This window comes from Aethalodelphis obliquidens, unplaced genomic scaffold (assembly GCF_003676395.1).
Source record: "Aethalodelphis obliquidens isolate GAN/ISIS:26980383/991018 unplaced genomic scaffold, ASM367639v1 scaffold46, whole genome shotgun sequence".
In the NCBI taxonomy this organism is placed as follows: Eukaryota; Metazoa; Chordata; class Mammalia; order Artiodactyla; family Delphinidae; genus Aethalodelphis; species Aethalodelphis obliquidens.
In genome coordinates, this window is record NW_020837990.1 from 7,899,938 (window position 1) to 7,914,498 (window position 14,561).

At 44.5% G+C, this 14,561-nt stretch overlaps 2 pseudogenes; both read right to left on the reverse strand.

Moving 5' to 3' along the window:
* Positions 1 to 3,726: 3,726 nt before the first annotated feature.
* LOC113606959 (40S ribosomal protein S26-like) lies at positions 3,727 to 5,860 on the reverse strand (annotated as a pseudogene).
* A 6,528-nt stretch (positions 5,861 to 12,388) lies between these two features.
* Positions 12,389 to 14,225, reverse strand: LOC113607000 (zinc finger protein 133 pseudogene; annotated as a pseudogene).
* Between the last annotated feature and the right edge of the window lie 336 nt (positions 14,226 to 14,561).

Sequence of the window (14,561 nt, forward strand, 5' to 3'; positions counted from 1 at the left end):
CTGAGAGTTTTTATAAGGAATGACATTGAATTTTGTCAAATGCTTTTCTGCATCTATTGAGATGATTATATGGTTTGTCTTTTTTGGTCTGTTTATTCAACGAATAACATTGATTTTAAAATGTTAGATCAATTTTGCATTCCTGGTCATGATATATTATCTTTTTATATATTGTTGTATTAGATTTGCCTAAGATGTCTGCTGTTATTTGTATTAATTGAGTCCTTGTTACAATCCCATTTTATCACTTGTGTTGGATTTAGCTGTAACTATTTGCTTTGCCATTTTAGTGGTATCTTAAGGGCTTATAGTATATATTTTAAACTTATTGTAACCTAACTTTAGAAGAGGAAGGAGAGAGGAGGGAAAGAGAGAGAGAGAGAGAGAGAGAGAGAGAGAGAGAGAGAGAGAACTCATTTGAGGAAACTACCTGAGGCCAGGGAAAGAAACACCTGAAAAAATTCTATGGAACAATCGATCTCTGGCATTCACACAGGATTGAGAATAGTACCCATTCCGACTCTCCAGAATGGAAACCATAATTCATGGAGCCTCAGCGACAGAAACTAGAAGGATTTTGCCTCAGTAGTGGTGAAAATTAACCCTAGATTAAATGTTTCTCTGGTCCTACGTAATGAAGCCTAAAGCCAAACTTCAGAAAGGTCAATCTGCTTCCAAATAACTTGACTGTATCCCAGGACAAAGCTAAGGAATATTTATAGGAATACAAATATTTCAGCACATAATGGGATAAAATTATAATGCTTGGCATCCAATAAAAAATCATCAGATCTGTGAAGAAGCAGGAAAAGGATACCTATAATAAGGAGAATTTTCAACCAATCAACACTGATCCAAATGGTAGAGTTAGTAGACAAGGGCATGAAAACAGTTATTAGAATTGTATTCCATAGGCTCAAAAAGCTAGAGGAAAATTTAGCTATACTGTGCATAAGTAGAGACATAAAAGAAAGAAAAAGGCCCAATTTGAATTTCTAAAGATGAAAAAACTGCCATGTTTCAGATGAAAAAGATACTAAATGGGATCCTGGTAATTTAGACATTGTACAGGAAAAATCAGTACATTTGAAGACAAAGCAGTGGAAAGTATTCAGAAAGAAACATAAAAGTAAAGACTGAAAAATAATAAGAGAGAATTATTGAGCTGTGGTATGAGTGAACTCTGGTCACCTTGGACTCCCCAGACTCTTGAATTTATTTCCTCAATTCAAGGAGACCACTGAGTTCCACTTGGGTTTCTCCTCCACGTACCACAGCCTGAAAACTTTCTGCAGGCAGTAAGTTGGGGCAATAACAGGGCTCACTCACCTCCCTTACTTCCCATCTCTCAAGGATCATTCTTCTTTGTAACCTGATGGCCAAAGCCTTAAGAATCATTGTTTTATAAATTTTGTTCAATTTTTTTGGTTATTTTAGGTGTGACGGTATATCTGTTACCTGTTACTCCAAAAGGATATTGACTGTATTGTTTTTATGTATTTTTAATTAGTTTAATAGTTTTAATTAGTTTAGGTTTATTAAGTGTGTATTTCAAATCTATATCCTTTATATTTTTGTGTACTCATTCTACTAGTTATTGAGAAAAACATAAGAAATTCTTTATTTCTCCTTGCTCCAAATTTTGCTTTTTACATTTTGAAGTCATGTTATGAGGTACACACATATTAAGAACTTTTATGTCTTCCTGGTAGATTGATCTTTTTGCCATGAGGAAATGTCTTACTTTATCTCTGGTAATTCTTCTTGCCTTAAAAGTCTACTTTGTCTGATATAAATATAGCCCTACTAGCTTTCCTTTGGTTAGTGTTCGCATGGTATATCTTTTTCTATTCTTTTACCCCTTCTTTGATCTTGTATTTAAGAGGCATTGCTTATAAGCAGCATATAGTTGTTTTTCTTCATCATAGTTGTTGGAAAGCAATACGAATATTTTCATGTTTCTGCCTGGTTAAAGTTTTCTAAGTCTTTCTAAGCAAAGAAGGAATGTCTCTTTCCCCCAGACACATTTGCTCCTCACATTCTAAGGGTGATAAAACTGGAGCTGCTTTTATTCTTTATAATGGAGCCATCTGCTCCCATTCAAAGGGTAAGTAAATATATCAACCCCAGAGCCAAGTATTTGAATTCCAGAGTAGAGACTTTGTCATTTCTCTTCCCTGAGAAAATAGTTTGGGTTAGAAATGTTCCTCTCCCTCTCTCAGGACGAAGGCGGTAGGAGAGCCTTATGGCTGTTCCTATATAAACTCTCAGATTCATAATTTTTGAATTCCTTTCCTCTGTGTACCCTTTGCATGTACAGTCCTAACCATCTGGTTCTCATTACACCACCCTTAAGGGGGAAAATTGGGCACGGGGAACCAATGCAGTTATTACTGTAAGTGGTAATAGTCAGCCCCAATCTAGAAACCTCATATTTGTCTTCTGAATAATATAAATAAATAATTGGTATTAAAAACTTATCTGACAAATTAAAAACTTGTCTGACAAATTTTGTTTTCAATAGAAGAATTTAGTGTATTTATCCTTTTATGTAATTACTGATATATTTGGGCTTAAACACATTATACTGTATATTTTCTTATTTGCAATGCTTTATTTGTCCTCCTTTATTTTCTTCTTTGAGTTAATTCGGTATGTTTTGTTATTTCTATTATCGTGTTAGTTGTATAGTCTTTTGCTATTTTTTTTATTGGCTACTCCTGATATTATAATATGCATCTTTGGTTTATTACAATAAACTGAAATCATTATTTTTACTACTTTTATCATTTCTATTAAGAAATTATCTATGTTTTATTGTTACTCATTTGAAAGTAATGTGGGTTTTTTTCTCTGGTTGCTTTAAATGTTTCTCTTGGTGTTGGGTTTTCAATGATTTTGCCATGATATGCCTACACATTTATCCTGCCGAAAATCTGTGGCTTAATGTCTTTCTTCAGTTTAGAAGAATGTGAATTTCAGAAAATTCACAGTCACTATTTTTCAAATATTGTTTATGCTAAATTTTTTCTCTTTTTTTTTTCTGGTACTCCAGTTTCACATGTTAGATCTTTTCACCATGTCCCATATGTCTTATATTCTTTTCTGCATTTCCATCTTTTAAAAATATTTTCTCTTTTTATCAGTCTGGTTATTGTCTTCCAACCTGCCATTCCAAACTATTCTTTCCTTCAGCAGTGTCTAATCTCTTATTAAACCCAAATTATTGATTTTATGTGTTATATATTTTTAGTTCTTGAATTTTAGTTCTTTCTGAAGATTCCAGAGTGGTTTTTTTCTTTTTTACTGAAATTTCCCATTTCGATCTATTTTCTTGAAGATATTCATCATAGTGACATTAAAGTCTGTGTCTAAAAATACTAACATTTGGTTCAGCTGTGAAGCTGTGATGTGACCTTTATTTTCATTCTTAGTTATTTCATTCTGTGTCTTTGCATGCCTAGTCAGTTTTTATTGAATGCCAGGCATTTTTATGAAATTTGTAATCTCTAGATGATATCTTCTTCCAGTTAAGATTTGCTTAGTCAACTATAGTAGAGGAAGAGCACCTGTATTTGAAGCTGGGTTCCAGTCTCTGTGAAGGTTGGTACATTCCCTCTTCACATTTATTCTTTGGTTTAGCACTTCATGAATCCCAAATGAAATCCTGGAATGTGTACCAGGTCTTCTCCTCCTTGGTTGTGGTCTTTCATTTTTGTCTTCCTAGGACTGTGAGACTATTAAAGTCTCTTTTTGAAAAGCATAACTTCCAGTCGGTTTTTTTTCCAGAGGACAGTTTTTCTTCAGTCCTTAAGGACGCAGCTCCTTACATGGGCTTTGGCAGAGGTCATGGGGTGGCACAATTAGGTCTAAATTAGGTGAAGGTGTGTGGATTTTCTGGGCTTTGTGAGAATGATTCCTGACTACCTTGCTGTGAATGGCATGACTCATGCAGTAATGTAGTTTCACATAGAGAAAGCACAAGTGTGCCAAAGACACTCGCTCTGGAAATGTCCATGATGACTGTGGCCTGTACTATATTTTGAATAATGAACTTCTTAATGGCCTTGTCCTTGGGCACACGCTGGCTGCAGTTAGTGCAGCATACAAGCTACAGGTGGCCATAGCCTTTTTGGCATGACCATTATTGCTTCTTTTCTTGGTCTACACCAGGGTGAAGATCCTCTTAGGAAGGGGGCACAACACACCCAGCCCTTCTGGCATCTTGGCAGCAAGGACCCAGACCTAACAGCCTTTTAAAATTTCCCAGCCTTGTAGCCAGTTTTTAGTTAGGTTTTTCATCCCCTGGGTTGCTGCTTACAGATCACACATGCCTTGAGGGAAAGTACCATTAAATATTGGGCTCACTTCTTTGGTCTTCTCTTGCCTCCAGGATCTCAACCTTTATATCCTAAATGCCTTGCTTGGTAGCTCTGAGCTCCAGTATACGCCTCCTCAGCCTCATGAGACTGTCAAAAGCTCTGCTTGGCTTCATTGTGTCTTAGCTACTACTTTATGTTCATCTTCTTAGTCTCTGCTTGTCCTTTCAGCCTCTGAGCTACTAAATATGAATCAGGGAAAAGCAATCATGAATGTAGGGTGCCTCTCAGTTCATTTCCTTTCTTTTTTAAATTTTGGCTCATAAGTCCTGGATGCCTTGGCAGCTCTCTGTTGATTTTTAAAGAGTTGTTTTTGATTTTGATTTTTTTTTTTTTGATTTTTTTTTTTTGCGGTACGCGGGCCTCTCACTGTTGTGGCCTCTCCCGTTGCGGAGCACAGGCTCTGGACGCGCAGGCTCAGTGGCCATGGCTCACGGGCCCAGCCGCTTCGTGGCATGTGGGATCCTCCCGGACCGGGGCACGAACCCGCATCCCCTGCATCGGCAGGCGGACTCCCAACCACTGCGCAACCAGGGAAGCCCTGATTTTGATTTTTAAAGTTTTTATCAGCAGGAGAATTTGTTTGATACAAGCCAGTCTACCCCAGACAAGAGCAGAAATTTTGTAACCTGCTTTTATGAAGGAGTTTTGTGACTGCCACTTTGTGGTAGACCTGGAGATTAAGTAGAAAAGGAATCAAATAAACGTGAGGGAGAAAAGCTATGAAAAGATTAAGTTATTTGACATCCAAAAGATTTAGCACTGTCACAGTCCACCTGGTTCCTCAGATTATAATTAGATTTTGGTCATACTGCTGAGTTGGAAGAAGCCTGGAGATGTTTTCAGATATCTGAAGGATGCTACTGTGGCTTTGGCAATGTTGGGGAGGGTGGGGGAGTAGGGAATGGGTCAGGGGAACAAGGGCCAAGGGTTATAAATAAAAGCTGAAGGGGTACAGATTTTGGTTTGAATAAAGGGAATTATTCCTAATAAAGATTGCTGGAATGAGGATCAGTAGGAAATAACTCATTCCACATCCATGAAGTCATTCTAGTATTGGCCAATTTGGGATGGGGTGCTATAAAGGGGGTTAAAATATTGAATGTGGGATGGGTGAATGGCATGGTATATACTATACTTGGTCATAGTAGGTAAGGAGCTCAATAAATGTTGAATGAACATGTGATATGCCAAGTCCCATCTAAGGCTGAGATTCCATGATTTTAGCAGTGAGGAAGTCAGGATAGTATAATACAAAGTACATAGGACGAGAGTACTCTGTTCCCAGAGTAGTTTAGGAAGGAAGAACACAGAAAATGCCATCTTTCCTATTCTTACCTCTCCAACCTCACCCTTCAGCTAGCCCTCTAAGGCCCGGTTAAACTTTCTACGAAGAGCTGAGCTCCAGTGCAGAGCATCGGCACCCAGAAGAGGTGTGGAGACATGCAGACCATGGGAGCTCTCTCCTTGGTGAGGAGCATCCCTATTTCATGCCCTCTGGTGCAGGTGCAGGTTTGGCAGAGCAACCTGCCCTCCTAAGTGGTCCCAGCCTGCCCTGGGAACAGAGCCAGCTGGGAGGTCACGTCCGGGCTGGTCTTCTCCTCCAGAACAGGCTACTCTGCACCCCTAGTTTGGGGAGCCCATGTTGGGCACCCTCCTCCACCCCCTTCCCCAAGCAGGGCTGAAGTACTGTTCCCGACCAGCTGAATCCTGCCAGTGGTGCTACTAAATATTTCATTCGGGCTTAACAACTCAATCCGCTTGCCGTTATCCTGAAGCACCCCCCTCCCCCAGCCCCCAGCCCCTTTCTCATTAACAAAGTAGCCAGCCGGAAAGATCTGCTGAAGCCGTCACTGAAGGCTCTGTGAGCCAGCCGCTGCGCAGGTCAGGTGGGCGGAGGCACAGTATTAAGCAGGAAGCATCGATTTCGGCATTAGCTAGCTTTTTACATTCCCAGGCAGACAATGCAAGTACCTTAAATTATCTTCAAAGCAACCGAAGGGAAGGAAATTGGTCTTAGATGTGGTAAATAGACTCCACAAAGTCCGCGGAAGCCTGCCAAGATGTGCACACCGGGGACCCAGAGGCCTAACCGCCAAGCCTGCTCCACGGCCGATCAGAATTCAGACAGTCATTGCAGGGGCTCCATTCCTCTGCCCCCTGAACCCTGGGAGAGCATGAGGGGTCTCGAAGCTGGGATCTCAAACGCCAAGGCGGCTGCAGGGAGCAAGCTCAACCCCGAGCTTCGATTTACTTTGGGTTCTACTGGTGTGTGACTTCGGTCAGGCAGCCTAAACTCTCTGGGCCTCATTTTCCCAACTAGTGAGATGGGACTTGTAATAGCTACCTTAGAAGGGAGTGATGCTGAGATCAGGGCTCTGTCCTCTGCAGGTTGGACCCTCTTCTATGCCCTCATACCATCTTGTGCTCATCTTGGTCCCGGGCTTATCACACTGTTGTGATTGTTGGTTTTCATGTCTGTCCTTCCCGTGGACAGGCAGTGGTTAAGATTTTTTTAGGGAGGGGTCAGGACCCCATGAAGAAGCTGGTGAAAGCCATGGGCCCTCTCCCTACAGAAAAACGTACGAACATATAATTTGCTTATAATGTCAAGGAACTCATAGCAGCAAGGCTAAAATCCCTATGCCAGTGTTCACAGAGTGCCTGGCAGATGAGTCATAATCAGAATATGTCTGTTGGCTGCTTGAAGCATTTTGAAGATGTTTTCCCAGCCCTGTGGTTTTGGAATTCAATTCTATCCAGGAAACATTCATCTGGTGAGTACTTATTGTGTTGCAGGCCCTAGAATGGGTTTATGGAGAGTTCAGGGACATAAGTCCTGCCCACAGATGGGGAATTAGACGTAAATGCATATGTCAGTGACTCAAGGTGGTAAGATTCTTCCCATTTCCTTAGCTCAAGCAACTCCTGGGAAAGGGCTTTCTTCCCTTTCCTCTCAGCCCTGACATTGGAGATCCCACAGGGTAGGCCGTTAGGGGCAGACTGAGGGAGAAGAGGTAAGAGTGTGCACATGATAGAGGCCCGGTGGCGGGTGGGGAAGGTAGTGTAGTGAGAAGGCCGTCAGCAGCCTGGTCTAGAAGCACTGTCACCATGCTTGGGGCTGGGGCAGAGAGCTAAGGGCCTGGCAGCCAACACCTGCTAGCTCCTGTCCGGTACCCTGCTCTGGGTTAATCTATTTAGTGAGGACATTATTATGCACAGGTAATTTGCATAATCTGCCAAGCCCTGATTGCAGGGCACTCAAGTGCCTGTTGGGGAAAGCTGGCAAGAGAGCATCCCTTCGTCCTTTGCAGACCCTGGGTGAAGGTACGGGCTGGGCGGCTGGGCCCCAGATCCAGGAGCGCTGGATCCCAGACTGAGCCTAAGAGAGTGAGCTGGGGCTCCCACGGCCTTGTTTCTGGGGAGTAAGCTCATTCCCACCCTAAAGCCTGTTGCATCTTCTCTGCTCTTAACGATTTAATTATAAAAGGATAAAACCCCTCGTGGATGTTTTTAAGGAGTTAAGTAAGTGCCAGTGATGGCTCCTGTTGGAGCTGTTTGGATTTGAAAGGAAGATACTGAGATGTAAAGATATAAATATTTAATTGTCTCTTGAAGCCTGGGTTTTCAAGCAAGCGGCAGGGAGCCAAGAGTCTCCTCTGAATGTGGTGTGTGTGCGTGCACGAATATGCACATATGTGCATGTGTGTATGTGAGCATGAGCGTGTGTGTGCGTTTAATAGAGGAGAATTCTTCAGGAGCATTGTGTGTGTTCACTGTTCTACTCCTATTTACCTTTGCTCTCTACCACCTAAAGAGATAATAAAAAACAGGGCATGAACCCTGTTTTGATTTAATTTAATTCAACAAACAAATGCAGAACATGTCTGGACCCCTCTTGCCCTTAAGGTATCTGTGGTCCAGTAGGGAGTAGGTCTTTTACCCAAATCGCCGTGATACCCATTAGACAGACTGGGATAAACGCCATAAAGATAGGCAAACGTTGTGGAACCGACTTGCAGGGTGGTTGCCCTGTCCTTGGAAGCTGGCTTCCTGGAGGGGCTCACCCAGCCAGAGTCCATCTCTTTGTGTGACTTGCATCTTCTTGTAACATGACAGATGCCCAATAAATCGTGTTGGATGGTTGTCGGACTCTTTAAACATTCCCTCTAGCCCTGTGGTCATTTCTGTCCACATTACCTCCCCCAGATGCTTGGAAGTTTCCCAGAAAAAATAAAATAAAACTCAGAGGAAGAAAAGAGACCCAAAGTAGTTTATGGGGCCCTGAGACTTGCAGAAAGTTGGAGCGGAAGAGACCGAGTCTAGATGTGGGGTCACTTGCTTTACTTCACATGGCACCATCCAAGGAACTCAGATGAGACGCCAGGTGAAGTTCCTGGTCTCCTGAGGAGGGGAGCTTGTGAGGTATCTATCCTGGGGCCCTTTCAGGGAAGGAAGCTATGGGCAAAGGACAAGATAACCTCTTTATTTCCTTCCAATGTGGGTCATCTTCTATGCTCCCATCTTATAAACACTGGAAAAGATATCGGTAAGGGGCCTCCAGGATTTTCAACTGCCATCAGTGGGGAATAAAATTATGTGAACAATAGAAACAAAAACCTAACAGTTGGCCAATCGTGCCTTCAGTGAGCTGGGGCCCTGATTAATTTTTCCCCTGGAGGATTCCAGGGACTCTGGAGGAGATTTTAGACAGCCTGGGTTAGAAGAAGGGAGTGTGGGACCATCCTGTACCTGTGTCTGGGTTCCAAACACAAGATACTATAAAGTAAGATGCAATCTAGATGCTCCCCTCCCCCCCAGCAAGGAATCTCCCAGCATGCCCGGGGGAGAAGGAAGCAACTGGGGTTTCAGGAAGGGCAAAGGAGAGCAAGAGGCTACCGTAGAATTTGTGACTCCTTTTGCTGTGAGGATTGAGATTGGAAAGAGGGCAGAGGGAAGTAAGATGGAGGCAAGACCCCTGTCTGCCAAACTCCAGGGATCACCTCCAAAGTGCTCCAGTCACATACAGCTGAACAGAGCCCCCTGGGGTTGGGCACCATGGAGGTTTGAAGAACTGTTAAGGAGCTCTTAATACCATTCCACCTGCTTCAGGGCAACTCAGCACCCAGGCCATTTGCATGGCTGACCACCCAGATTCTACAACTTTCCTCAGTGGCTTTGATGCTTCATCTTGCAGTGATTCCTGCTAAGGTAAGGTCTCTCTTGCTGTGATGCATAAAAGCCTCTGGTTCCATCTGCACAGGGATGCGGCACTTCTGTCAGTCTCCTTCTATCAGGGGTTCTTAATTCATAATGCTGCTGGTCACAAACTGCTTAGAGAATCTCATAAAAGCCATGGTCCTCTTCCCCCTCAAAATGCACATACATAGACAATTTGGCATACAATTTCAGGGCATTTATGAACCTCATGGAACCATAGACAGATTCCATTAACAAGATACCTGCTTCAGAAGAACATCTCTAAGCTTTTAGGACAGTAAAAGTTTTTGAATAGCATTTTGCAGTGTGTAAAGCACTTTCACCATGCATTGTGTTAATCTTCGTAGTAATCCTGCTGAGGGAGGAATTATTATATTATTGTCCATATTCTGCGGACAAAGAAACTGAGACTCAAAGAATTCTGTCATTTTCCCACAGCTACTAGGAGGTGAAGTCAAAACTGGAATCCAGTCCTTCTGCCTGAGCTCTGCAAATGTTCACCGGGCCAGGTTTGTACTTTCCCTCTGACCTTTCTCCACTTTTCACAGCTGTGTTAGACTAAGACTTGTGAATCTGTATCTATTCTTATTTTGTGAGATGTATGGTGAATAGAGACTGGGGGGGTCTGGCTCCGAGAATGACCAGAGGCTCCCTGGGACAGGAGAGGGGACCTCCTAGGGAGCCTGGTCTTCAGGAGTCAAGGCTGTTTTCTAAGTTAATGATTGCACTTGACATTCCTGAAGCTCATCTGTGACTCGTCATGGCATCAGGGAGAAATACAGGAGTTACAGGATTCTAGGATTGGAGGCGACCCACAAGTTCATTTGTTTCTTAGATCTCCACGGAGGAAGGGAAGAAAACATCTCTTCCATCTCCTTACCCTCTACATCCAAGTGGCCAATATAACTATGACCCTAAATGACCTTTGAAGCTTCCTTTGAATATTAACAGGAGCTTCAGTTGCCTGATTTCTTAAACCTGTAGCTTGGCAGACAGTAGTGACATTAGAATAACTTTCTCTTTAATTTCCTTCCATAGATTTCCAAGGGAGTTTTTATAATATCATTTGCTCAATTCAATTCTAATGAATATGGATTAATTTTCTGCATTATAGCTATTGATCTTCAGCCATTGATCTGAGAAGGGAGTGTTACTGCTCATAAATCCCTCCATTCTGACTGAGGGTTCCCTGGGGGCAGGGATGGGGAGATGGGAGTAGCAAGAGATAGATGAGCTAGAGGGGTAGCTGAGCTCCAGCAGGGGTGAGCTGGGGGAATGATTGCAGGGGGTGGAGATGGAGGGGTGAATATTCCACTGAAGACTCACCTAATGTTCCGTCCAAATAATCTGATTTACTCTTCTCCACCCACAACCCACGATTTTCCATTTCTGGGCCTTTCCTTATGCCATGCTTCCCGCCCATCATGCCCTTCCTTCGTTCTCCCCTACTTGTACAAATTCTACCTAAGTTTCCAAATCCAGATCCAATGCCATATTTTTCATGAAGCTTTTCCTGGTTCCCTCCCCACCTATTGCTAATTGGAATATCTCAGTCTTTTATAGTCCCACACTGCTTTATCTCTTAGGGCACTTATCACTTTGTGTTATGTACACATCTTAATTTTAGTCTTTGGTCCAAAGAGATGGTCTTGTCATGATTCCAAAACAGGTAGATAACCCAGAAGCAGAAACCACCTTATGGATGGAGAGCTACAGGCAGTTCTGATATTGCTGGAGCACAGTGTGGTGGAGGCCAGATTCGAAGGAGGGGCTTCCATCTTTGTCCGCCATGTCATTGTAGAGATCCCCCTTGAAAGGTGTATTAGTCAGGGTCTAATCAGGAGACAAAAGCCATACCAGGTATTTTGAAAATTGTAAACATAGAGAATTAATGTAAAGAACAGTAAGTAGCTCAGAAGAATTGCTCACTAACTGAAAAGAGAACACTAGAGTGTCATGGAAGTAGCAACTGCAGGAAGCAGCCACCACCCCTAGAACTGGGACAACAAAGAGAAGAGGTTGGAGTTATTAAAACCTAGAATCTTGAAAGAGAGGACCCACAGAGCTGAAAGCCAGACTTCTAAGGAAAAGAAACTGCTTGGCTGGCACTGGTATTGCTGAGTTTGAAGGAAGGGCTCATGGGGTTGGGACTCAATCCTTCTAAGGGTGGGGGGGGGGGACCTGTATTGGAGAAACTTCAAACTATTCAACTGCTGCTTTGAAACAAGTTGCCATGACCAGATAGACAAGTCTGACCAGAACATGAAGCAAACAGGGCACCAACAGGAAGGGCCAAGTTTCTCTGTTCCTCCTGCAGCCCTGCAGTCTTCCTCCAGTGGCTCCAATGGACAGAGTTGGGCAGGGAGCCAGTGCACAGCAGAATCCCAGTATCACAAAGTGGAGTTTGGAAGGAAGGGTTCAAATCAGAAAGACAATTGGGGTGTTCCAGGGTATTCCTTTGGGTCCTCAGCATCTATACGCTCCTTTCTACACAGATTTGAACTTCCCCCAACCATAAAATGAATTGTTTTTTCACCTAACAAGATGCAACCATCTTTTGTACAAAGACATTCCCAACCTCTTCTCAAGATGAGGAGAGGCAAACTTTCAATAGTCATTGTATCCATCTCTGGGGGACAGTCACCTGTCCATTACCAGGTTGTGTTGACTACTCTCTTCAAAAGAGAGCTTCATCATCTGAGTATTTTCTTTTTTCTTTTTGTAAAGATGCAGTTTATTAGAACAAAAGGCCACAAAACATGAAGACTTAGCATGGAAGAAGTAAATGAACTCAAATGTCCTTTGACCACTTACAGAATGCGTTTCATGAAAGTATAAGATGTTTGATTATTCAGTCCTTGCCACCTCTTCGCTTTCAAAGAGAGTGTAAGGGGTCAGAAGATTGCCCCAAGTAGGCCTCAGGGTCAGACTGAAGTCAGTTTGTGGTGGGCGGACTTCATCCTCCTGTGTCTGCTGAGGTGAGACTTCTGGCTAAAGCCCTGTGCACACGTCTTGCACACATAAGGCTTCTTGCCCTGGTGTGTCATCTGATGTAAGACGAGGTGTGAATTTTGGGGAAAGCCTTGGCAATGCTCTCTGCATAAACAGGGCTTCTTTTCTGAGTGTACCCATTTGTGCGTGATTAAAGCTGACTTACCGCTAAAGCCGAGTCCATACTGCCTGCACAGGTAAGGCTTTTCCCTTGAGTCTTTCTGCCTGTGCCAGATGAGACCTGCCTGGTGACTGAAGCCTCGCCCACACTCCCTGCACACGTACGGCTTTTCCCCTGCGTGTGTCCTCCGGTGTCTGATGAGATTGGACTGCTGGTTGAAACCTCGCCTACCGTCCTTACACACAATGGGCTTATCCCCTGAGTGTATGTTCTGGTGTCTGTGAGGTGTGACTTGAGTCTAAAGCCTCACCCACACAGCCCACACACGTAAGGTTTCTCCCCAGTGTGTGTCCGCCTGTGTGAGATGAGGGTTGAATTCTGGCTGAAGCTGTGCCCACACACGCCACACACATAACGCTTCTCCTTGGAGTGTGTCCTCTGGTGTGAGATGAGGTTCGACCTGTCGCTGAAGCCCAGGCCACAGTCATTGCACACGATGGTCTTCTCCTCTAACTGTGTCCTCTGGTGTCTGACGACAGCTGGCTGAAGCCTTTCCCACACTCCTGGCACACGTAGGGCTTCTCCCCAGAGTGTGTCCCCTGGGGTATGATGAGGTTTGACTTCTGGCTGAAGCCCCGCCCACACTCACTGCACATGAAAGCCTTCTCGCCCAAGTGTGTCCTCTCATGTATGATGAGCATAAACTTCCAGTTAAAGCCTCACCCACACTCCCTGCATACGACAGGCTTCTCCCCTGAGTGTGCCTTCTGGTGTCTGGCAAGGCTTTTCCTTAGGCTAAAGCCCTTCTCACACACCCTGCACACATAAGGCTTCTCCCCTGAGTGTATCCTCTGGTAACTGAGCAGGTTTGTCATCTTGCTGAAGCCCAGTCCACACTCCCCAAAGTTGACTGGTCCAAATCCTAACACTTCTATCCTCTTCAACAGTCTGTCTGTTTCCTTGGAGTTCTCCCTCTGAGCTGGCTGGCCTCTACCTCCACGCCTTGGATGCCATCCCTAGAGCCTCTGGGGTGGCGGCCTGGGGAACGTGCCTGAAGTCCTTTTCTTTGTCTTTCCAAAGGCTTCTTCTCTCTCCTGACCTTCTGCTTTATCGTTCCGGGAACTTCCATCGGAGGCTTGCTGCTGGTCCCCCAGGCACGGATCTCCTGGCTGGGCAGGATCTTCTGCACACAAGCACGAGGAGATCCAGGGAGGATGACTACACAGCATATGCTGCATGCGGAATTTCTGACTGGAGAAATCCGGAGGGCAGAAAGGACTGAGGTGGGGTTCTGGCTTTGGTTCTGCTGGGCCAGTGGCCGGTGGGCATTTTCTCTCTTCTCTCCAGGTTTCCTTCCCTTGCTCCAGCTGGGTGATGAGTTTTGGTTTAGAAAATGGAATGCCCGGTGAGACCAGGTTGCTGTAATTCTCCAGCATCCCCTCCCGGTACAGGGATCTCTGAGCAGGGCTGAGCAGCTCCTGGGTGAAATCCATAGCCACATCTCTGAATGCCATGTGTGCCTGAGGCTGGGCTGTCAGGAGCCCAGGAGTCCTCCCCTGGCCCACCAGGCAGTCCTCTCTGAGCAGGCAGGAGCCACAGGCGTCAGAACGAGAACCGAAAGGTTCAGGAGAGTCAATGGAAACTCTCAAGATCCGGCAGGGTAGGGTTTCCTCTTACTTAAAGGCATCAGGAATGGACCTGCTTTCCGCGCGGAGAAGGGCACGGCTGCGGCGAGGGTCCCGCTGGAGCCACACTCACCAGCGCCACCAAAGAACAAGGGGTCATTCGAGCCCCCGGTGGGGGGGGACGGGGGCACTCCAGCAGGACGCCAGGACTACACTACCCAGAAT